Source organism: Rattus rattus, chromosome 4, assembly GCF_011064425.1.
Source record: "Rattus rattus isolate New Zealand chromosome 4, Rrattus_CSIRO_v1, whole genome shotgun sequence".
NCBI lineage: Eukaryota > Metazoa > Chordata > Mammalia > Rodentia > Muridae > Rattus > Rattus rattus.
The window spans coordinates 154,429,812-154,455,819 of record NC_046157.1 but is presented as its reverse complement, the minus strand read 5'-3'; positions in this window follow the sequence as shown (position 1 = coordinate 154,455,819).

Sequence of the window (26,008 nt, the reverse complement as noted above, 5' to 3'; positions counted from 1 at the left end):
GCTATTATAAATAAAGCTGCTATGAACATAGTGGAGCATGTGTCTTTGCTGTATGTTGGAGCATACTTGGTCCCTAATTAAGTTTTACAATCCATAACGATATAGGCAAATGTGACAAGTCCGTATTATTTTGTTGATTTCCTTTTCTCTTTTTATCAGGCTTGTTTCTGGGTTCAATATATACATAATATTAAATGCATATTGCTACCAACAGATAATCTCCAATAATTATCTTATTTGTTTATTTTTGAGACATTGTCTCATGTAGTTTAGTTAGCTTCATCAATTCCTGGCAGCCAGTATGGTCTCTAGCTCCTACTTGTTTCCACAGTCCCAGGTCACCGTGCTCAGCTTAGTTCTGGCACTCTGTGATGCAAACAGCAGATTCCTCTCCTGTTGCTATGTAGTATTTCTGCTGAAGTCATTTGTTGGTTTTGTCTCTAGGGAGTGGGGGCAGATAGAATGAAATGAATTTGCTTGTATTGTTAGATTCTTAGACTACTAGAGTTTCTCTGAGATTCCTCTATGAATGGAATTTACTTTCCTTGACTTCTGCAGGGGCTGTTAACATGTCAGTTGGCATAGACAAAAAAGCAGTATGTGCACCTTTCCCATCTCTCTTCTGCTTCCTGTAGATGTTGGTCCTTTGATTTCAGCTCTATTAATGCCCTGGAATGAATCATCAGAGGGCATTTTCAGGGCAAATCCATGAGGCTCTGCCTCCAAATAGCAAATGATAGACACAGATTCTTTCAAAACATTTTGTAAGGAAAAAAATTGACAATTTGTAAAAACAAAGAAACAAATCAATAAATCCGGCCAGACTCACAAAGAAGAGATATTTGACAAATTCTCTGTACCCAACCACGTTTTTTCTTCTTCCTCCCTCTCTTGCTCTTTAATGCAATATGGTTTTGAGGGGCATCTATTTTCAAATCTATCTGCAGGCAGTTTATTCTCAGATTCATCTTAAATCCCACAAATCCATGACTCTTGCTCCATGGTTCAGGTATACAATCAGAATTTCTTCACCCAGAAATTACTTAGCTTGACTATTCTCTTTCAGGTTTCAACCCTCAATGCCGTACCTGAGTTGAAGCTTCACAAGTAAGCCTTACAGAAAGAGATAGGGCCAGGAATAACCTGTGCAAAAGAGGGAAAGAGGCAAAGGACAACTGTGTGCTCCTTTGTAGAGCTATGGGTTATGAAAGGTAGCATAGAGGTTTTCCACCGTAGCCATAGGTCGGCTGTGGTTGTGTTGTTGGTTATATTAGTGTTGCAGGCTATCACTCACATGGTAGATATTAGACCAAGGACAAGTCACCCTTTAACTAAGGGCTGCTTCCCAGGGATCCATGTAATGATAGGATCTTATCTCTAATAGTGTGGCCACAATTCAGAGTTTGTATCAATCTGATTAGCTTATAGGCAAACCTAGACAGGAGTTTCTTAATTGTTGATTGATTTGGGAATGCCTAGTCCTTTGTAGATAGTACTCTTAGTGTGCAGGTGGCTCTGGGATGTGTAAAGAAGCAGGATGAGTGGGTCATGAGAAGCGAGACAGTAAGCAGCACACTTCCTTGACCTCTGCTTGGTTCCTTACTCCAGATTCCTAACTTAAGTTCTCCTGGACTATGATGTGGAAGTAGAAGTGAAATAACACCATTCCTCCCAAAGTTTCTAGATGCTCAAGCTGTCTGATCACAGCAATAGAAACCTTAACCAAGACAACATCTCACGTGATCATAGAGCTTCCTGGTAAAAGCTGTGTTTGAAAATGTGACTATGGCTTAAGAACTATGTGCTTCTTCCAAATCCTTCTTCTATGAACTAAGTGTAGATGGACACAGTTGGCTCCGTGACTGTCATTGTCATGTATTTGAGTTGATTTTATAAGAAAAAAAAATACTGGTTCAGTTTGTATGCAGCACAGAAATAAGAAGCACAAACTTAAAGCCAATGGGTACAGACAGGGCATTTCCATGCCATACCGCAGAAATCCAGGGACTTAGAGAAGTGGGTCCTCCTTAGATACACCATAGCTCTTTCCTTGAGGCAACCTGCCTGAAGAGCCCACATTCTGCTCCTTGGGCTACTTCTTTTCTTCTGGAAGACACAGGAGAGACTACAGAGAGCATTTGAAATACTAAAAAGGAGTCATGCAATTGATTTTGTTTCTTTGGCCAGATAAATGGAGTAAATAATGAAAATGAAAGGGAATCTCCTATTAAAATTAGTAATATGAAACTAATCTTATACTCATAATACATAGGATATGTTCTACTAAAAGCTTTACATAGAATATTTGCTCTGAACTCAAAAATAACCCCCTGAATCTGCTGTTTTACTTCTTTGGCTTTCCTAACTGAGAGAAAGTTCCTCTCCTTTGTTTGAGCTTGTACAACTGCACTCGTCACTCATGTGCCTGTTTGTAGACTCACGTGGTGGTCTTCAGTTGAGGAACTTCCTCTTTCTCTTCGTGGTTTCCTGGGCCTGACAAAGAAAGAAGGGATTTAAATGAGAAGATGTGGGTGAAATGGCTGCTGATGGAAAACTATCCATTCTTTCTTCCAGTTACCTAAGTTTGGAAATAGTTTTGTTTATGTCATGTATTTTTAGACTCAAAAATATTTGACAAAACACTGCATACAGATCACATTGGCTTCTATATAAGAAGAGATGTTCAGTGTGTTTTAGTGATATAAGTTGGAAGTGCATGAGGACAGAAAGGAGTTGACATAAGTATCTTTCTAGAACACTCTTAGATATCTAATTCCCTGAGATGTTAGAAGAGTTCTTTAGGCAAGTTCATTGGTTCATTGAGAAAAGCCCTAATTTTACTTCATTAATTAATCTTGAGGATTTTAACACACCAGCCTTACCTACAATGTCCCAAAATTGAGACTCGATATGAAGAGGTTCTTGGAGTTCCAGCCACACATCCTTCAAGATGAGCAGTAGCAGTTAACATTTTTAGAGTATGAGCAGATGTGGGAAATACCTCTCAGCTTTTTATTAAATCATTTCATCTATTTACATTCCAAATTTTGTCCCCCTTCCCAGTCCCTTTACCCAGTTCTTCACCCATCCTACTTCCCGTTTGCCTCTGAGAGGCTGTTCCACCACCCACCCACTCTTCTCAGCTTTTTAATGTTTTGATTTATTTATTTATTCATTTATTTATTTATTTATTTATTTATACTTATTGAGCTTGTAAATGATTTGATTACTGTGCCATGTCATCAACAAAACTTTCACTTAACAACAAAGGAAGATGTCTCAGGTGTAGAGTTCATTATTTTGTTTTGTTTTTGTTGTTGTTGTTGTTGTTTTTTGTTTCTTTACTGGTCTTAAGACCATTTACACTGAACAGTCACCTTTTCTAGGGTACTTTTCCTTTGTTCCTTACCTCCAGATTAGCTAAACTAAATACATATGTAAAGTCATAAAAGTAAGGTTATAACACAGGTAAGAATGTTGGTGTATGTGAATTAAGCCCTACTACAACAAAGAGAAACGGTACAAACAACAAAAATAAGTGTAACTCAATCTGCCTTGAAGAACAAGGAACTAACGTTTCTCTGGTAATTGTTCAGAGTTCTTGATCCTTATCACTGAGTGACAGGTGGATTAGGACTGAAACTTGACAACAAAAAACTCTGATTAAAAAAAAACTTAATAGAATAATAATTCATCTAACTGATATAGTCATTATCAAATCCCAACATCAATAGAATATTTAATAAATTTTAGGGTTATAAAATAAATCATAATTTACCTGATTAAGTAATAAATTATATCAAAGATTCTAATAATAATACCCAATTTAGCATATTTTGACTTTATGCAATTATAGAACATTTATGTGTCATTAATTCATAAGTCACTTAATCCCAAATAAGGTTGGTTTGATCATTTGTTCATATTGCTAGCTTATTAAATTAACGGGCTTTATTAGACCATGAGTTCTGGGTACAGAATTCTCATAATGGTTTGTTCCATGGTTTGTACCAAGAAAATAAATTTAAAATGTAAAAGAGAACAGCGAGCTTGCATAGGAAGGAGAAAATGCACACTGTAGGTGGGAGGTGTGCTTTCTTCAGAGTGGTTTGATAAATGTTCTCTGGAGTTTTACTAAGAGTGCATGTATTTCATAAGAGAAGCTCAGAATAAAACAGTAGTTTCATAGTTAAAGGAAAATAAGTCAAAAGGAAGGAAGTTCATGAAACAGTAAACTTTTTGAGTACAGTGAGAAGCAAAGCCTTGGGTTGGGAGTCAAAAGAAGACACTGTCCTGGAGGAAGCTGCGTTTTCCTACACTACACTCCATAAAGGTCGCTTGTACTTCTAGATGTATGTCGTTACCATCTTAAAGACATTGGCAAACTACTTACAAGGCACCAAATATCCACACATATGTAACTGTATCATTTATATTTGTGTGGACTACCTGAAAAAATGATCACTATGATTACATATTAAATATGTTTTATCGGATAACTCAACCAAAAACTGCAGAGGAAGAAAGATCAAAGATTCTGTGGACATCATTGCGTGGTTAGTGATAATTTTTTCACGGTGACCGTTGCACCTTTATTTTTTCTCTGTTTGCTTGTTTTATCCATTTTGTGTGTGTATGTCACTCTGCAAAGAAGTGTTCCAATCCAATTTATTTTGAATTGAATTAATAATGTACAAGTTGTTGGGCATGGGGGAATTGGGAAGGAGTCCCTTCATGCCCCATGTCTTACTTGCCTTGGTTAGTACTGCTACCCTCCCCCTTCCTGTTGGGGCTGATGATACACCGTTAAATCAGGGTCAGACAAACAGAGTTTGTCTCAAATAAACTAAATATTTTCCTATTCCTTAAATCCTGTAAGAAGCAGTATCTACAATGTAGGTCAGTAGTTACATAATTATTTATGCTTTACTTACAATTTTTCTTTTTAAAAAATTACTTATTTTATCTATATGAGTACACTGTCGCTGTCTTCAGACACACCAGAAGAGGACATCAGATCCCATTACAGATGGATGTGAGCCATCATGTGGTTGGTGGGAATTGAACTCAGGACCTCTGGAAGACCAGTCAGTATTCTTAACAACCGAGCCACCTCTCCAGCCGTACGGTCATCTTTAAAAGTGGAATTTTAGACTTAATGATTGCATTGCAGTTGTGTAAGTGTAAGGATACATTTATGACAGCAGAACAGCTTACTGACCTATTATTATCTCATGGTTTCCATGGGTCAGAAGTTCAATCAGTGTGGCTCAAACAGTCCAAAGCTAAGAATCTTTCAGGTCTTTGTGTGTGGGGTTTTTATTTGGGGGGGGGGATTCATTCTAAAATGAGTTTCTTCTCAGCCTAATTGATTGAATTTGGTGCCTTGTGGCTGCAGAGCTGTTTCGCCCACTGGCTATTGGTTTAAGAAACATTCTGTATTCAAATATAATCCTCTTCAAGTCAGCAAGGCAAGCCCAGAAGTCTTCATACTTTCAGTGTCTCAGGTTCCGCCTCTATGACTTCTTTCTCCTCTTTCCTCCACAGCAACCTTTCTCTTCTGGCTCAACCAGACAATTTCCCTGCTTTTATAGAATGAGGTAATAAGATTGAGATCTTTGTCTTAAGATTAGGGATCTTAACATTATTGGCAAAGCCCTTCCATATGCTGAGATAGCTCCGTGGCTAAGTGTACTTGTTGCACAAGCCTGTGAGTCTGAGATCAAATCCTTTATACCCACATAAATGCCAGGCGTGATCAAGGGAGCATATGACTCCACATCGATGGTGGCAAGAGATAAGTAGATCGGTTGTCAGAAGGCCTAGTGAAAGGGCGATTTAATGTCAGTGAGAGACTCTGTGGAATAAGAGTAGGACACTTGCTGTCTACCTCTGACTTCCATTCATACACTAGCACACACAAGAAATATTTCAGACACCACACACACATGCACATGTGAGTGCCCACACATGCACACACACACACACACACACACACACACACATCCATTTCCTAGCAGTCCCTAGATTAGAGATATTTAATAAAGAGATGGAATCATAGAACATGTCCTTATAATATACCAACCACCGAGCCATAGTTTGGAATTTGACTAAACGTGAACCATTAATCTGTGAGTAAAGTTGTTGCTCTTTCCTGCCAGACTCTCGTGTTTACTAATTTAGCAATTTTCCCTGGAAAACCAATACATTCTTTGCTCTGTGCTAATCTAGGCAGTAAGCGCACAGTGATGAGACTACACCCATGTCATCAGAAAAATATTCCCTAACTAGGGAACTACTGCAAACTTGGACTGGGGCCAGGATGAAGGCTTGAGACTTTTATTTTATTGGATTGCAATTCATTTTAACTTAAAGAGCCACACATATCCTTAGTAGCTACCATATTGGTAGCAGATATACATACTATTTTGCTAATTACTGAAGGATTTATCGATCAGATGGAGCTAAACAGATAAAAAAACATCTGCTGTTTTGTAGTTTACAGTGTAGTGTAGAGTCTACAAATCCATGAGATGTCAGATGGTAAATTACTGGGTCTTCTCAAACGCGTTCTCTCTCAACAGCTCAACGTTGTCATTGTTTCTGAAAGCAAGCATAATTTATTAACTGCATTTTGTAAGGAAGATCTTTCTTGGGAAGAATGGGTCGATAGCCTTTGGACTTTGGACTGACTGAGCACCTCAGTTCTAGCGGACAGTCCCCAATTCCTTCATTCTTTGAATGTTGGACTTTACTAGTACCGTGTCTGTCATTTTTGCTGAGCCATCATGCAGTCTGACATCACTTTCTGCACCAGTGTGTAAGATTTCGCCTTGTCCCAGTTTGTTAAAGTTGGCATCAGAAAGCAACTTGTAGTATTTAAGACCACATAGCTTAAACCATGGAAATTTATTTTCACACAGTCTCGAAAATGAAGCAGTAGGTTGGGCTTCTTTGAGGTTCTATGCATGCTTTTATCTCTCTGGAAGGTTTCTTTTATCCTTAATGACTATTTTTTTATGGCTTCAAGGTTTTAAGGTCTTCTCTACACGCCCATATTATTTACACTATTGCGTTACTATTTCCAAAATATGCTTGCATTGCTCAAAAGATCAAAGCTGTCATTTCCCCTCGCATCTCAGTCCATTTATTTTTAGTTCAACATTACTTTTGCATTTCTCTTGGGACTTCCTCCTAGAGTGGGGATTACTTCCAAGCATTATAATGCCTGGATATCCAGGTGTATAGTGTTTTAGACCTCATGGTTTTATTAATCGAAAATGTATGTATAGAAGAAACACATTGAAGACTATTAGGAGGAGGGGCTCCAAGTAAGTGACATACAGTTTGAGTAGGCTAATAAAAATCACTTTGAGGACATTTCTTGCTCTTTCTCAATGAGAGCACAGGGTACAGGACAGCTATCTGTGAACCAAGAAGCCAACCCTATCAGACACTAAATCTGATGGTGCCTTGATTGTGAACTACCAACTCTCTAGAACCATGAACAGGAAATTTCGGATGTCTTTGACCCACACAACCCCTGGAGTCCAGTCATCCTGGACTAAGAAAGCCAGGAGACTATAATCATTCTAATATATATCTTATGTACATTATATATGTTTACATGTATATGATCTACTGGTGTCATGTGTTAGTTTAGGTGATTTATAGAAAGTTCATTTTCTTGATCTTTCCAATAAGTTTCATATATGTAACACTACACACACACACACACACACACACACACACTCACATGCACACACATATGCACACATTCACATGCACACACACACTTACATATATTCACACAGATAGTATTGTAGCTTTTGCTTTAACCATCAAACTTAATTTGAAACTTCAAAAGAACTGAGGAATATGTTCAGTGTAGCACGCATGCACATTCATGTCCATGTTACCCGACATAAGGCATTTATCTTTATTCAGACTTTTAGATTGGCATGAAGTAAATATGTTTTATTTGCAATCAGGTTATTTATGGACTTATTTCTTCTCAGTGTTTCAGGAGACAGTCTGTGAAGTGGTAATAAACCATGAGAAGAATTGTAAAATCCTCTATGCATTTAAATCTCATTCTAAGCTGTGATTTATCACCATGGGAACTTGATGGCACCGTTTGTTTGCTTCATATCATTAGCTGTTTTATGCATGTTTGTCCTTATGTTTGGCTGTACTGTCTTTGACACTGGTTGCCTTGGGGAAGAAGGCTCCTTGCAGGAAACAAAAATGTTCAGAAGCAGTAACGCAAATAAAAAGTCTTCATACATCTCATGAAGAAATGACTTGTGTGTCTGTACCAAACACTTCAGGAGACATTTTTTCCTTTTGTCTCATGAAAATTCAATAAACCTAGCATTGAGATTGGGTTTGAATCAGGGAACCGTGGATACTTGTACCAAGTTATTCATTCCAGAAAGGACTGTCTTGTATATTGTACAATGCTCGCCACATCCTGATTTCTACAGAGACACATGTGGTACACTCCACCACAGTACAACTGTTGCAACAAGCAAATTGTCTACAGGGTTTTTAAGTGTCTCCTGTGAGTAGCTTGTGTGCCATGACTGAGTTCCTGTTGTAAACATGAGACATCTGAAGATAGTTACCTCCCCTTTGTTTTTTGTTCTAATGTTTCCTGCATCTCCATGATGGACAGGTATTCACCATCCCCATGATGCACTGGTACTCATAAGGAGGACATCTCCATGTCTTTTCCGCCATCATTCACTTGTAGATAGACATTCCATTTCTGATTCTTCTGGTCACTATCTGGACATGTGTCCGGCTCACACATAAAGATGCGTTCATTCACCAGGGAAGCCATCCTCATCAATGAGGAATACTGCTTAGCTACAGCCCCAAATCAACTGGCCACTTTTTGGAGTTGGAACATAACAGTGTCCTAACATCTGGGCAAACTTGTCCTTTGGAGGGACGGGCTTCTAACACAGCCAGCTGTACACGTGCCTACCTCTGAGAGTTTGCGGAAGCAGCAGAAAAGTTGAAATAGGTGGATCACGTACGATCATGTTTTAAGTCATCGAATTCAGAATGAATATAAAATATAAGAATAAAAAGGAAAAAGGGATGAGTTGTTGAAAAATTTTGTAGACACGAGGAGTTGATCAGCATGTGGTATAATGGTAGATGTATTCTAGATCTTTTTTATTCCATGTTAAGGTCTGTGTGGAAAGACATTAACCCTACATCTCAGTACATATTTGCTGAATGGATACATGAGTGAATGGATGAATCTACAAAAATAGAGTTGGATTATGAAACTGTCGTGTCATTTTAATAATTAACCTCAATGACTCAATGACCTTGAGGTTAAATTTGATACTATATCTGTCTATCATCTATATATCATTTATCAAAAGATATATAGATATAGTTAAGCAATAGATTAATCAATAGATCTAACAATAGAGATGATAGATAGATGATAGATAGATGATAGATAGATAGATAGATAGATAGATAGATGATATAGATATAAATCAAATAGGTAGATAAATGGGTAGATAGATAAATGGATGGATAGATGGGTAGATAGATAAATGGATGGATAGATGATAGATACATAGATATATAGACAGACACACATTGATAGATAGATAGATAGATAGATAGATAGATAGATAGATAGATAGATAGATAGATAGATAGATAGATAGATAGACTTGGGATAGAAAATATGATTCTGATCCACACTAACATTATTAAAAGGCATGTTGGATACTTAACATCAGTGGTTAGAAAAACAAAAAGATTGCACTGAACTGAGTGTGCTGAGAAACAAATCAACCCTCTGGTTGGCTCCTGGCTGATGGAGGTCAGTTAGTGGAATTAGACCTTCCTCAGCACCCAGGCCAACAGTCAGCTCTTTAGTATCATTCCTGTCCTAATCTAGACTGGGTTGGACGTGACCATGTCAGATGTTTAGTGATGTCAGTGACAGACAACTAGAAACTGGAGACCTTGCAGTATAGAGTACAGTTAATCATTTAGAGTTGTAGAGACAGGCGCTTAGAGATGCTAAACTGCTGAGAATCAGGCAACATACTGGTTTCAAGGAGAAATGACTCCCATAGTCTCCATTAAACTTTTGGTCCCAGTTGCTGGCATTATTTGTGGGGAAGGTTAGGTGGAACAGTTGTGCTGGAGGGAGGTGCATCACTGGAGGCCGGTGTGAGCATTCATGGTATCACCTCACTTTCATTTTGCCCTGTCTGCTCCATGGCTGACGAAAGATACATACCCTGAGCTTTCTGCTCCAGCCTCCACGCCTGTCTGCTGCCTTGCCTCCCTAGTGTGATAGACTCTTACTCCTCTGGAACTTCAAAGCCCAAAGAAACTCCTTCTTTAAGTTGGTTATCATATTTTACCACAGCAGCAGAGAAGCAATGCATACAAGAAGTAACTGTGGAAATTAAACTTCAAGGTTTTACCATGTTCAGGAAATGTTCTTAATAAAATGCCAAAAGTCTTCAGCATCTGGTACATCACATTGTTAGAATTGAATATGTAATTGAAGCCCCCAGCCTCCTGTGAGAAGCAGACAAGTAACTACTAGCTGCTGCCATTTCTGGATGGTCTTTTCCAGTGTCAGTTAAGTGTCTTTTCTTACATCGCTCCACACTTTACCTGTATTAGCCATCAGCTCAGAGTTCCTTTGCTCAACTTAGAAATCGCAAAAATGCACAAAGCAGCTCTCCTTGGTGTTACCAGCAGTTGTCATCACTAGCTGTTCTCAAGGGCTTAATGCCAGCAGCTTCCAGTAGACGCTCTTTACGTGCTTCTACCAGTATTGGTGTTATCAGGTCTCCGTTCTACCAGCTCAGCCTTCTCTTTTTGAATAAAAACAAGAAAAGGCAAAGTTAAGCCATCAGAATGAGGCTGTATTAGATGTTTCCACTGCAATGTAAGGAAGGCAGTATAAACGATGCAGTTCCAACTGGCTTCTCAGAGTCCCCGCCCACAGAAAATATATATCTTTGGCATTCTCTTTTATATGTTTAAAAAAGTGAATAACAATGCCTGACATGTATACTGTTTTCCCCACTCTACATAGAAATTCCATCATTATCCTGGAAGTTAACATATGGTAGTCTCACGCTATCCCCTCAATTTGACTCTTTCTCTGTGAAGGAACAAAATCAAGCCCAGCTGCACTGTCCTTGGGAGCAATCGGTGCTAATTAGTTACACGTCATTCGTGACCAGGTAGATTTTCAGAACCTCATTTAAACAAAGGTAATCCTTTCACGCATGTATCTTGTTCTCTAAAAGAAATGTTTTACAGATTTTACTTTATGCCTTTTTTGTTATGTGTATGTGTGTTTTGCCTGTATTCATGTCTGTGCACTATGTGTGTTCGGTGACTGCGGAAGCCACAAGAAGGAGTCAGATCTCCTTGAACTGGAGTTATGAATGGTTGTTATCTGCCCTATAGGCGCTCTTATTTGTATGGTTTGGTGAGCCAACAGGTAGTATGGAGCATATTTAATTCTACTCAAAAGCCACAGAGAAGGCCAGCAATATGAATTGTTTCAGGAATGCCAGAAGAATGTTGTGTGTATTCTCAGACTTCTTCTATTTTTACTATAAGACAATATAACTTTATGTACAAATACATTTACAGTCTATAGAGCAAGTTCCCTCAGAAAAGATTGAATAGTCATTCCTTCACATATGAGTGAGGTAAGCTTCATGACTTGTGATTGCAAAGGAGCTGGGAACCTGGATGTGTTAGAAGCTGAGGACACCAGAGCATGCGTTTGAATCAAAGGAAAAAAATACAGATAATCCCGTGTCAAAAACGATTAATATATTCATCTGTCAAACTGTGGGATCAGATGGCCTTCAATTAGTTTTCCATCTCTGAAATATGAAGGCCTCTTTATTTTGTGACTTCATAAGTAAGAGAGATCAAATCTGAGGTCAGTTTAAAGTCATAAATTGTGTCATATCCCACACCAATTATCCTTCTTGACCATCAAGTCCTCTTTTTATGAAATGAAGGTATTGGATTACAGACTCTAATATTCTTTTAAAAGTTAATTTATCCTTTGAGAATTTCAAGTATACTAAAAAGTCATAAATCCTGGCCACACTGATTCCCCTCATCTTAACCTTTTCCAAGTTCCACCAGCCCTTCCCAGCCAAGTTCCTAGCTCACATTCATGACATTGTGACCTGTTGTGCTTTGTGACCTATTAGGTTTAAGAAGGATGTGTGGGCATGGATCTGGAGCTGTCCCCTGGAAGATGGGCACACCAATGGTTACATCTTCTTCCTATACATCAGTCTTCAAATGCTAAAATCTGCCCTGGGCAAAGCTGGGCCTCCTGGGACACTTCATTGACTATGAATATTTTCATGGTTCAGGCTGGTGTTGTCCCTATGTCAGACATCTGTTTCTGTTTTGAGTTGATCAGTGCATGCCAGTAATGTAAGGCAGGAACATGTGGTCCTGCTGTCCATCCCCTGACTCTCGCCTTCCTTCTACTTCCTCTTTTACGATATTCCCTGAGCCTCAGAAAGGATCACATGGGCCTCCCAGCTACAGTTGAGGACTCACGGGGTTCTTGGGGCGTTGATCTGCCCTGAGGCCCATCATTAACCTCTGTTCACTGTGAAAGGAAGCTTATTTGATTAAAGCTATGGGCAATCCCAGTCCTGGGTCCCCATAGACCTATGGCTTGCCTCTGCCGCCATGCCAATGGCAGTGTTCTGTATTACTCCATGTTTCCATTATACTGATATCAGCAACGGATTTTATAGTTGAAGCAGACTTTCAACTTCAGTCTAGTGCCCAGAGACAATTATTAACACAATTTCTATTTTATAAAGGGGCAATTTTCTAACATCTTTTCTTTTTCTATTTGCTAGCAGCTGCATGGCAGAAAATGAACATATCCACAGAAATCATAAAATGTAAAAACACAGAGGAGTAAGCTTAAGATTGCATTAACAATTCAGTTACCCTGCATGCCTTTACCTTACATGTAAGTTTTTTTTCTCTATATAGAAAATTAGGGAGATCTGCTGAGAGAAATTCTAAGATCTAAACTCTGCACAATTTGTAAATTATCTTACAGAAACAAATTTAAAGTACTCATGTGTATTTTAGCCTGCTCATTTATTTATTTGAGAATCCAGAGAAATATTCTCATAATCTATGCCATCACTCAGGTTTGTGATGTGTGTGTGTGTTTGTGCGTGCGTGCGTGCGTGCGTGTGTGTGTGTGTGTGCGTGTGTGCGTGTGTGCGTGCATGTGTACGCGTGTGCGTGTGCGTGTGTGTGTGTGTGTGTGTGTGTGTGTGTGTGTGTATGCCCATGTGTGGAGTCTAGAAGTTGTGACGTTGAGTGTTTTCATTCTCCAAATTATATTTCTTCGGATTTGTTTGGGAGTTGTTTTGTTGTTATTGTTTTATTTTTTGCTTTGATTTTTTTTTTCTTTTTGGGATAGGCTTTCTCTATGTAGCCCTGGCTCTACTGAAATTAACTCTGTAGAACAGGCTGTCCCCAAACTCAGAGACTTGCCTGCTTCTGCCTCCCAAGAGCTGGGATTAAAAGTGTGTACCGCCTCTACCACCAAGCTCCAGCTTATGATTTTTGGACCTCATTTTTGTTTATTGTGTATGTGGACAGGATGTATGTATGTATGTGCACCACATACATACAGTTCTCCCAAAGGCCTGCAGTTGACACCAGATCCCTTGTTACTAGAGACGTAGGTTGTTGTAAGTCACTTGATTTGGATTCTGAGAATCATTCTCCAGTCCTCTGTATGGGCAGCAAGTGCTTTTAACTGTCCACTTTGGTTTGTTTTTCAAATTCTTTTATTTTTTCCAGATTATAATTTAATGGCATAATTTCTTCTTCCCCTTTCCTCATTCCAAAAATCACCCATAGAACCTTCCTTTCTTTCAAATTCCTCACCTCCCTTTTTTCATTAATTGCTGTTTCATACCTATATGTGCACATAAAAACAACCTAATCAGCCTGAATGTTATCTGTGTGTGTAGGCTTTCAGGGCTGACTAGTATTAGACAACAAATTAGCGTGATCTTCTCACAGCATTTCTTAGTTGCCTGCAGCTTTGTGGGGAGGATTATATTTCAGACACAGAGTTTCCCTGTACTTGGGGTTCGGCAGTAGAATGGTCAGCCAGAAAGCCCTAAGAATCCTCCTGCCTCTGTCCCCTTCCTTCCATTTTCCAAGCCCTAGAGTTCCGGGTGGATCTGTGCTGTCACAACCAGAGTTTTACATGGGTTCTATGCATCTGAACTCAGATTCCTATGCTTATATGTTAAGGATTTTACCAACTAACCCACTTCCGCATTCCTAATCCACATTATTTTCAGAAATATTGAAGAGGCAGTATTCGATTCTTTTTCCTTATATTCACTAAAAGTGAAAAAAAATTCCTTTTAAAAAATAAGGTTGTGATTAGACAAAAGCTCAGCGTGTGTGTTTCCCAACATGTCCAATTTGAATTCTTGGGGAGACCACTCATAAAAGTTAGGTTTTAGCTCTGTCATGCTCAACCTCAATTTATTAGCTAGCAAATTCCTTTGTGTTGCCCAAGCCTCTCGTGGCCAGTTCCTACACCCTGTATTCCATTACTTCCATCCATCTACTTATTAGTTTTTGTTCATCTGACTTTAGAAGAAGTACCCTCCACTTAACAGATTTCATTAGTATCTATGGTGAAAGGTTTGATGACCTAATTGCTGCCATTTCGTGGGGGAGCTTGTCACAATAGGAAGTCATCTTGTCACTAGGTTTGAAAAAAAAACTAGATTTAAAACTTGAGTATTGAAACATACAAATCAGCATCCCTTTGGCCTTCAGTAAAGGAAAAAAAATAGCTGTTAGATTCTTGGCAAATATGGCTTAGTTCAGATATAACAACTTAGCATGGTGGGTAACTTTATTATTTTGTGTATCTATAACTCTCATTTGCATGTTTGCTGGGTTAATACACAGCCAGTTAATAACACATATAGGTCTTGCATAGTTCATGCTTTGCTGAAGGTCACTGATGACAAATATATTGTTTATTTGAGGGGTGTTTTTTATCTACTTAAAAGATTGTCCTTTGAGAGGAAAGGGGTAGAGGAAATTTGCTTTTCAAAAGCAGCTCATGCCAAATTAAATTCTCTGCCAAATGTCAGGAAAACCATAGATATGGACCATTCAAGATAATGGAATCATGTTCTTGGCGATGAGTTGTTGAGTAAGAAAGAAATACGTACACCAGGAAGACACATTCCCATATGCATTAAGGTGGAATTTTTTTGTTTGTTTGTTTGTTTTCCAGTATATGATCTATATGTGTATGATATAATAACTGGTGTTAGATGCACCTCTGTGCCTATCTGTGAATGGATTATTTTGATTTTGTTCATTGATATAGGAAAGCCTATCTTAGTTGCAAGGGGGACATCCCAAAGGGAAGTGATCCTGAACTGTAAAAAAAGAAAGTGAGCAGAGTACTAGTTTGTATTCATCTCTCTATGCTTCCTGATTGTAGATGTAGCTTTAAGCCCTGCTGCCTTGACTTTACCCAACATGATGGACTGTGCCTTGAAATGTGAGATAAAATAAATCCTTTCTATCTCAGATTGCTTTTTGTCAGACTATTTTATGCCAGTAACAAGCTAAGAGAGTAGGGTAGTGTGCGTTCCCTTAAAGGATTAGGAAGACCTATACATCTCATGGCTGTGAACAGACACCATGACCAAGTTAAGTCTTATAAAGGACGACATTTATAAGGGGCTGGCTTACAGGTTCAGAGGTTCAGTCCATTATCATCAAGACAGGAGCCAAGTGTTCAGGTAGGCATGGTGTAGAAAGAGATGTGAGTTCTGCATCTTCATCTGATGGCTGCTAGTGGAAGACCGGCTTCCAGGGAGCTAGAAAGAGAGTCTTAAAGCCCACACCCACAGTGACACACTTTCTAATAGTGTCACTCCATGGGCCAAGCATATATAAACCATATCAGTGATATAAAACAGTAAATCCAAAATAGACCTCTCTGTCTGGCTGTTTCTTGAGCATGTTGTCTTTTGTTGTTCAAAACTTCCTTAAGACTGGCTGATTGGAATCCTTTCTTTACCTCTTGTGAAACAGGTAGGGCATTTGTTAAATTTAGACAAATTTCATAAAAATCAAGTATGCATGCCAATTTTGAATCCCTTCTGTCTCATCCAGAGTTACTAAAAGATAGTTTTACTCAATTTTTTTCTCAAATTCAGAGCTTATTTCATTTTACTGATATATATATATATATATATATATATTCACTTTAGATACTTATAGGGCCTTAGGAAAAGTCCTCTGTAATTAACTGCATTTCAGTTACAAAAAAATCAAAATCAAAGTGGTAACTTTTGTCTTTATTCAAATTTATGTACTTTTTGTAAATATAAAATTTTAATACATTAAATTGGATCCAATCATGTGATCAATATTTTCTACCCACTACATATAAAATAATCCTATGGATGATATGGGTTTTTGTCTCCTGCTTAGAAGTACTTGGAAGGTGATGAGATTTGATTGCCCTAAAGTGTTTTTATTCTATGACATATTATAACTGACAATAATTATCAGAAACATTTTTGCATTGGTTTTGAAATCAATTATTTTATCTAGGTAGTTCTCTCATTTTTGGTCAGCCAAGTAGGGGACACTGACTGGCTTTACTCCTGGACATTAAAAATAGTGAGCATCTCTTCCAGGTATATCTTTCTTTAGCCAATTCCTCTGTAAATTGAAGGTGAGTTAGGTGTGATAACTTTTAAATTCAATGATGTTTACACTGAGGATATGGTGATAAAAACATTACTGTTGTGTGGCTTTATTGCCTGTTAGTAGAACCAGAAATTGTAAGAAACCATGATTATTTTAATCAGTAGGTAGGTGGCTTTGGACATGATTCCTTGTAACATTGAAGGTGACTAAACTTTGTGTGGATGGGCTCATCCATATAATTATCTGAAAGTAAAACACTGAAAGTCTAACTCTGAAGATTAGTAACATTGAAATATTTAGTGAGTGAATAAGAAAGAAAATTCTAGAAAGGCAGGCTCAAGAGATAATACTGTCAGAAGTTTTAAATCATTGAACATATTGGCTTCTAAGAGCTAATCATAAGAAAGGGCTGAATGGGTTAAATCTGAGAAGCTGTACATAGTTTGGAGAAAACTCAAGACTTAAAATGTAGGTAGAACTACCTGAGGACACAGCTATACCACTCCTGGACATACACCCAAAGATGCTTCAACATATAATAAGGACACATGCTCCACTATGTTCATAGCAGCCTTATTTATAATAGCCAGAAGTTGGAAAGAACTCAGATGTCCTTCAACAGAGCAATGGATACAGAAAATGTGGTGCATTTACACAATGGAGTACTACTCAGCTATTAAAAACAATGACTACATGAAATTCTTAGGCAAATGGATGGAACAAGAAAATACCATTCTGAGTTAGGTAACATAGTCAAAAAAGAAAACACATGGTATGCACTCACTGATAAGTGGATATTAGCGCAAGAGCTCAGAATACCTAAGAAACAATTCACAGACCATATGAAGCTCAAGAAGAAGGATGACCAATATCTGGATGTTTTAGTGCTTAGAAGGGAGAATGAACTACTCACAGGAAAAAATCTAGGGACAAAGAGTGGAGTAGAGACTAAAGGAAAGATCATCTAGAGACTGCCCCACCTGGGGATCTATCCCAAATGTAGCCACCAAACCCAGTCACTATTGCTGATGCCAAGAAGTGCATGCTGACAGGGGCCTGATATGGATGTCTCCTGAGAGGCTCTGCCAGAGCCTTCCTGATACAGATGAGGATTCTTGCAGCTAAACCATTGGATTGAGCATGGGGACCCCAATGGAGGAGTTGGAGAAAGGACTGAAGCAGCTGAAGGAGTTTGCAACCCCATAGGAAGAACAACAATGTTAACCAACCAAGCGCCTACCCCTCCCCCAGAGCTCCCAGGGACTAAAACACCAACCAATGAGTAAACATGGAGGGACCCATGGCTCCAGCCACATATGTAGCAGAAGATGGCATTGTCTGGCATCAATAGGAGGACAAGCCCTTGGCCCTGTGAAGGCTCCTTTCCCCAGTATAGGGGAATGCCAGGCAAGGAGGTAAGAGAGGGTGGATGGGAGTTGGAGCATCTTCATAGAAGCAGGGGGAGGGGAGAAGGGTCATGGAAGAGGGGGGAAGGGGATAACATTTGAAATGTAAATACATAAAGTATCCAGTAAAATGTTTAGCAAAAAAACCCCAAAACAAACAAGCAAACAAATAAAAAACAAAATGTAGGTAGAGCCATTCTGCCCTATGAAATCTCTATGGAAACAGTCATTGCTGCTCCAACTTTCGTGGGAGCTTTGGGTGTTCCTTGACTTCTAATATATCACCTTTTCTCATCCTTATTTCAAAGAGTTATCTTTCCAGGGTCTTTCCATTTTTTTGTTTATTTCAAAATTTTCATTGATAAAAAAGAGAGTATTAGTCTCATTGAACCAGACCCCACCTTTCTTTTTTTTTTTTTTTTTCCCCCGGGCTGGCGACCGAACCCAGGACCTTGCGCTTCCTAGGTAAGCGCTCTACCACTGAGCCAAATCCCCGACCCCGTGACCCCACCTTTCTTAATGATGTCCTCACTACTTAGTCAAAATTGCAAAGGATATTTGTTCAAATAAGGTGAGCTTTGTTATAGGAATGTGCTAAGGATGAAGGTTTCTCTTTGGATGGTAGAATTCAACCTATAAGAAAGAAGGAGCAGAGAACAGAAGAAATAAAGGTGAGAAGATAAAAGATAAGGACAAAGTTTGTTCTATTTTTATGATTAGAATATATTTAATAACAATGTCAATGAACTAATGGATGTGATGGGGTCATCAGCAGATCCCATGGAGTTTTGAAAAGTGTTATTCTATAAGTGACACCATTAAGAAGGAGGAACAATGCCTCCAATGAGATTTAGAGGTGACAAAGCTATGTCTGTGTGAGTGAGGCCTGTGTGGCCGGTACTTATACACCGGAAGAGCATCCCTTCTCATGTATGCATTGAGGCAAGTTTCTCTGTTTCTTACAGTCTTGTCCTCCTTCACTGTTAGGCAGATTGTAATCCGTTGCTGTAGTGATAGCAAAGTAGTCCTCTTCGAAATCAGTTATTGGACTGGAAGGTACATAAGGATGTAAGGATGTACCCATATTGAAGGCCAGCCTTCTGGAATGATAATAAATGTGGTGGAAAAGCAGACCCTCTGTGGTGACGAAGCAGAGTCTCTCTGTGGTGAAGAGGAAGACCTCCTGGCCCACTTGCTTTTCTTAATGTTGTGGTGTGCACTAACTAAATAGAGATGGCCTAGTGTCACACATGACAATATGTAGGTTTGTAAATGAGTCGCATTATCTAATTCTAAAAGAAGTCACAAATAGCTCAGAATCAATCTCTTCTTCAGAATCTCTGTGTCTAGTTAGTATTAAGCCTTGTGAAATATCGCAATGTCAGGTATTGCTGTAAACATGTTCTATATCATTTCATACATAAGCAATAAACACTTTCCGGGACATGGCAGCTCACTCTATAATCTCAGCTTTTGGGAGGCTAAGGTGGGAATATTAGCATATGTTTGAGACCAGCCTGAGCTATATACTGAGCTCTAAGATAGCCTGCCTTAGAAGTGGGCACTTCTATTAGAAATCGAAAGTAGGACAAACAAAAACTCTTCTCTCATTGCATAATGCTACAGCTTTTCCTTTCTTAGTTGATGTGTAATAAATGGATCTGTCTTCATAATCTAATATTTGAAAGTATTGCAATAGGTCCCAAAAGAAACCCAAAAATCAAAAAATACATTTTTTTTAATTTTTCACAGGGACTTTACCTGCACCTCTCTTCTTTAACGAAGTTCTCAGCTTCCCAGAGTCCTGCTGTCATTTTGCAAAGTGAGATTAGATCAGTAATCTCTATGCACCTACCAACTCTCTCTCCATGCTTGTTTCTCCTTTGGTCGGTCCACATCTATTCTATTAGTACAATGCACCAGAATTTGATGTTTTTCCAGTTTTATGAAAGAAGTCTTTGGAGCAAGAAGAAAGAGTGACTAGGACAATGGTAGGAGCGCATTCAGTTACTGGCAGTAGTCATGGCTCCAGCAGGGCACTCTTGATTTGTGCCAGGAGTTGAGACTTTTTTTTTTTTTTTTTTTTTTTTTTTGAGAAATGGCCATGATTATTTGAAGCAAATAACTTTGAGTTTTTATCTTGGGATTAAGAGCGGGTTTGTGTAGCTATCTGCTATCTGCTCTAAGCTTCTTTAGTCTAAGAATTCTGCTTAGCCTCAGATTTAATATTGTGGTATGAATATGAAGCAAGACAGAAAAGTCTGAAAGATCTCAAAGGAGAGAGGAAAACTCCAGCCATGCCCCTTTATTCCTATCCTTTTCATTCCTTAAAAACGTCTTAGATAGCCTTTGAGCTCAAGATAGATTCTTAAGTGGTTATTGAAGTCGCTTCCTTTTTATGCTCCTGCAATATTAAAGAAACAAAACAAAACAAATGAAGTACTCTACAGATGGTATGAAAAGCGGGCTATTTTGCAGAGTCAAATAACCATTTTCCTTTCAGACAATGAGCTTACCACATCAGTTTTCCCAAGTGATGGTAAACATACAAAATGACTTCCTTCTTCCAATTTTAAAGTTAAGTGCATTTGCTAAAGAATAGGTTATATGATATGAAAAATATATGCTGCCTCCATAGTGAAGGGTGATTATTTCAGTTCATCATAACATTATGGAGAAAAAAATAGATGTTATTATAATTCAGCTGGGAAAACTGTCTCCTTTTGAGACTAGAGACAACCAGAACTCCTTGGGGCTATAGTAAATTCTTAGCATTCTTTTAGGTCTCCATCCAATGAGCACCATAGGTCACATCTAGATAGTTTAAACATCTTAACATCGTTTTCAGAGTCTAATCTACTCCTTAGGAATCCAGATAAAGTGGCTAGATTTTCTTGCCAAACGACAATAATAAATTTCTCCTTAATATCTTAGTATGTTTACATTTCCATATAAATCATTCTGCTGTAGCAAACCACTGGAAAGAATACTGGCATTGTAATTTTCACTTACAGGATCAGAGCTTAAAGTTCAGCTCTTTAACATCATAAGATTGAGGAACAGCCAGGTTGTCAGTCTTTAATATCTTACATCACCATTATTTGTTGACCTCAAATGCAGAGAGTCATCCTAATAGAGACTTTTGATGTGACCAAAACCTGGAGCCTAGGACAATTTAAAAACTCAAATATGACATGCTTGTTGAATGCTTAGTATTTTCTGTATAGAGACATAATGGTGAGCAAAATACTAAAATTCCTCCTTTAGGCAATGGAAGTGGGCAAGGTAGGGAAGACAAAGAATAACTCAAATAAGCTAATCATGTGACATAAGAGACAATGGTCATTTTGAGTAAAAAAATAAGAGAACGAGAATGGGGAGAGCTTGGCGCTTTGTTTTATTTTGAGGCTACTTTTGTTGAATTGCTCAGACTGGACTCAAATGCCTGGGTTCAAACAACCACCATGCCCCCGCCTCTGAGAGAGCGGGGAAGAGAGGTTCAACCCACTGTACTCAGGGTGCTATTGTTTTAACATGTCCCTCAAGAAAGAACTTGTTCCTGATGTGACATTGTGAAAATGACTTGATACAAAGCAATGGGATGAAAAATTCCTGACAAGTGTGATTCAGAGTATCACTGGGAAGGAAACAGTGGGATTTCATCGGAGCTGTATCAGTGATGATGCAGGGTGCAGAGACAGAGGATGAGACACATCTGTGAAACTGGTCATGTGATTTGGAGAGGAGGAGAGCTGTAGACCAATTCCTAAGACTGCAGAGGTCACAGTGAAACATGGGAGGGACAGGATGAAGGATTGTTCCATTTTCTTGGAAGCCATATTGACCCTTCACAAGCCTATTGGGAGAGAGAATAACCTTATTTCTCCTTCTTTCCTTTAAGCACAGTGTCGTTTTTATCCCTTTCGTAATGTTAGATTTTCTCCAAATTCCCTTTTGAGGAGAAAGAATAAAGACACAAGAATGACCGGAAAGGAAAGTTCAGAGTGTTTAAAAATCCACCCATTCTTCCAGCAAATCTGACAGTACAATTTACTCACTGCTCGCATTATAAGATGCAGTGTTTTCGTGAGACTCCATATTCAATATTACTTATCCCTTTAGACTCATATAAACACAGTGCTCTTTGAAAATTTCATAAATAAGCTTTCATCAGAAGCAACCAATTTCACTGGATGATTGATAAGCTTAGGCTTTGAATGATAAAATCAGAAACATTTTAGCTCTTTGTTTGGATTTAATGGACCACGTTGTTTGACTGGAATTCTGGCTACCATGGTCAATTTGCTTATGACCCATGTGACTATAATCTACGAAAAGAAATCAAACGAAGCCATTCATGTTCAGTAAATTTGGACAATATGAAGGGATGCCCTTAAATAGTTTTCAATAATACTTCTGAATACTATTGACTAAAAAAAACCCTTTATTTCTGCCCATTTCTACCTTCCACAAGAGTATTCCATATTAGCTACCTCGTCTTCAGCGAAGCTGTCACAGTGAGTCACCCATCAGAACTTATCCTTATGTTTTTCAATATGGCTGTGCATACAATATCCTTTTGCAGGTGGCATATCCTTTTGGCTGTTATTACTTAAAAGAAAATGCATACATTTTAGCTGAATCTAAAAGCCAGTTTCCCTCATCTAATCTCAGACTTTCCAAGTCATCCCAGCCTTCAAATACTTGCTGCGGTAGAAACAAGCGTTAAGATTATGATCTCATTCATAGAGAGCAGCAGGATTGGATTCTGAGCTTAAGTTACGTACAGAGGGAAAGTGATGCTTTTGAAGATGAGACTGTGCGTAATTTTAGGAATTCACATGCTTGCAGAACACTGAAGTGGAAAGATGCTCACTCTTCAGTGGTCTGTTACCTGGCATAGAGGTCTGCTCTACAACAGTTGAGAAGGTAACTGTGCCTACAGAACAAGAAGCCAGTCTCCCATGTATAACATGAGACCTGCGTTGGGTTTGGGTGATAAGATGTAGAAAGGGGTAAGAATTAATTAGAAGAAAGTGATAACTGTTACCGTCTCTACAGCGGTGAATAACTTTGTCCTGTGTCATTAAGCAGGCTTTAGCACAAACCAAACATCCTCCTAATACATTCTCAAAGATTCTAAAGCCAGGTATTCATACAAAAATGTTATACTCTGTGCCTATTGAAAAGCAATATAGTTATAATTTTTATTTACTTATTCATATGCTTATAATTTTTTTTACCTTTTAACCTAAGAATTTATTTACTTATTTAGTATTATTATAATTTTTCTAGGTATGAACAGACGCTTGTGTCATTCGATGCTAGGTAGCTGGGCTGTGACGGTTTAGAGTGGACCAAAGTATGTGTTTATTTGTCTCAGGCTCCTTAGGGACTTATTCATTTTAGGACTGAAACCTCTCTGATGGAGTTGGGGTGGGGGAACTCTTTCCACTCCTGGGCAGACTAAGAAGACTCAGCCGGTTGGCTCGACTCTCTCTCTCTCTCTCTCTCTCTCTCTCTCTCTTGCTCTCTCTCACTCTCTCTCGCTCTCTCTCTCTCTCTCCCCACTCTTCTAAACATTTTGTTTTTCTAACTATTTTCTGTAGAGTAATTTCTAAAAAATTACCTTTGAAACATATAACCATCTCTCAGCATATAGTATTCAAGAATGTGAACTTTTAAACTAAGATTCTGAGCTGTCGATTAACAGGTTCTTTTACCCTGACATGACTATATGCTATTGACAATCTCTCACTCACACTCCCTCTGCTTACACTGAGTCTGTTACTTGGGCTTCAACTCTAGAATGCATGGGGATTTGGAAAAAAATCCCAACAAATATGTGTATTTTGTATGTGTGATTGCTGATTCCATGAACCCAGTGTCACAAACTACACTTTGGGTAGAAGGGAAACATTTTAAACAATTTGTGGGTGTCCTGTTTGCATCTTCCATGGAAAATATTCATATATTTGTATCCAATTCCAAACCAAAGCCATGGGAACAAAGTGTCTAAGAATGTTTAGGGGAAAGCTCGGAACACTTGGTTTGTATTAGCTGGGGTCTGCTTCCTGTTAGGTGCAGCTACCTTGATCTCTCTGTTCCCTTTTAATATCCAAGACTAATGAGTGATCCCACCTAGGACCTTACAAGAACAGCTTTATTCATATTATATATAATTCACTTCTTCCACTAAATAGTGGACAATATTGTTGATTTGGTGAACAATTTTTAAGGTTTGGGGTATAATACATGGAGAGAGAAGGTCCCTATCATGCCCAAGAGCCCAAGACTAATGCTTAAGCATTATAAAATTAAAAGTTCACAAAAGCACAAATGAAAGAAAGAAAAGGTTACTTCTAGGATATGGGAATTATGCATTTATATGACAGTGTTGTCAGGAATAATGATTCACATTAGTGCTAGCCTGAGCAGCAGTAAGAATGTGCTGGAGGGCAGGCAAAAGGTCCACTCCAAGTTATACACAAAGTATAAATGATTGTTTACTCTATGGGATTAAGTCAATATGAGTGAACATTGATTCCAATCAAATCCACATGAAAATTACTCCATTATAATAATATGAAAAAGTATACATGGAGGGGTAGTATAAATGATTATGTAAGATAAAGAACAATGGAGAATTGAGAAGTAAATCATGGCTAGAAACAGAACGTGGTCCTTGGGTCTGGCAAACAGGCTGTGTCTGTGAAATAGAACATTAGAGGCTCAGGGTTTTTTTATGGGGTTCCAATTCATAGGTGAATAGAGGGAGATGTGGCAATTTATAATGTTGTATATTTTCATGTGTGTCTTCCCAACTCTGGTATTGCTTTACAGAAATGTACACTTGAAGCTTATAGTGTTAAGAGGGGGAAATATTTGGTTTACAAAATCCTGAGAGAGCATGTTATCCTCTTTGCTCTTCTGCCACAAGAGGAAGCACAGATGGTGTCATCTATGGAGAACTGGTTTCTTAGCAAGAACTTGGGTGTGAAGACTTTACAAAACCCATGAGATCGTAACTTCTAAACAGAAGAACATCTGTGTTGTATTAATATTCTGGCAATCATGCCAGAGTATTCTAATTGGCTTATAATTTTTTAGTAGCATAATGCCACTTCAATGTTTCACAGTATTAGGAAACATCTAGACTTTGAAAGTCTCTGCCAATGGTTGCTTCTTGCTTGAAAAAGGAAGTATATGCCACCATCTGGGAGGGAGCGTTTACATTTCTGAGACCAAATTATCCAACTCGCTAAATGTAAATGGCGTGCCTTCACAGATCCATCTTTCTCCAGTTCTGTTTTTCTTTGGATCTCAGGAATACTAGATTTTTACATCATGTATTTTTAATCTTTGCCCTGTGTCTTTCTGCCTGGACATTCTCATCTCTGCTGAGTCACTGCTCTTACCCTAATATCTCCTGTTTGTTTAAATCTGGTCCTCTATAAATCTCCTTCATTCCCTTTCCATTCACAGACAAGGCTGCCACATGCTGCCTCAACACTACCTTGACTTTTCTTCTCCAAAACCTCCATGCTAATTTCAGCCAGGATTGCCATACAATGAAGCCCTAATGGCACCATTTCATTATCATCATCAATCCTGTTGGTTTGTTTATCTTCAAATTGATATCTTGCTTTGACTATGCTGACATCAGAAGCTACAGATAACTGTTCACCTACCTGATGACTCCCTGCCAGGTTTTTCTGTTGACTCCTTGCCTTTCACTCAACCTACAAATGTTATCGGTATCATTTGCCCTTCTTGATGCTCGTTCTAGTTTGTCTCCCAATTCTTTCCATTAG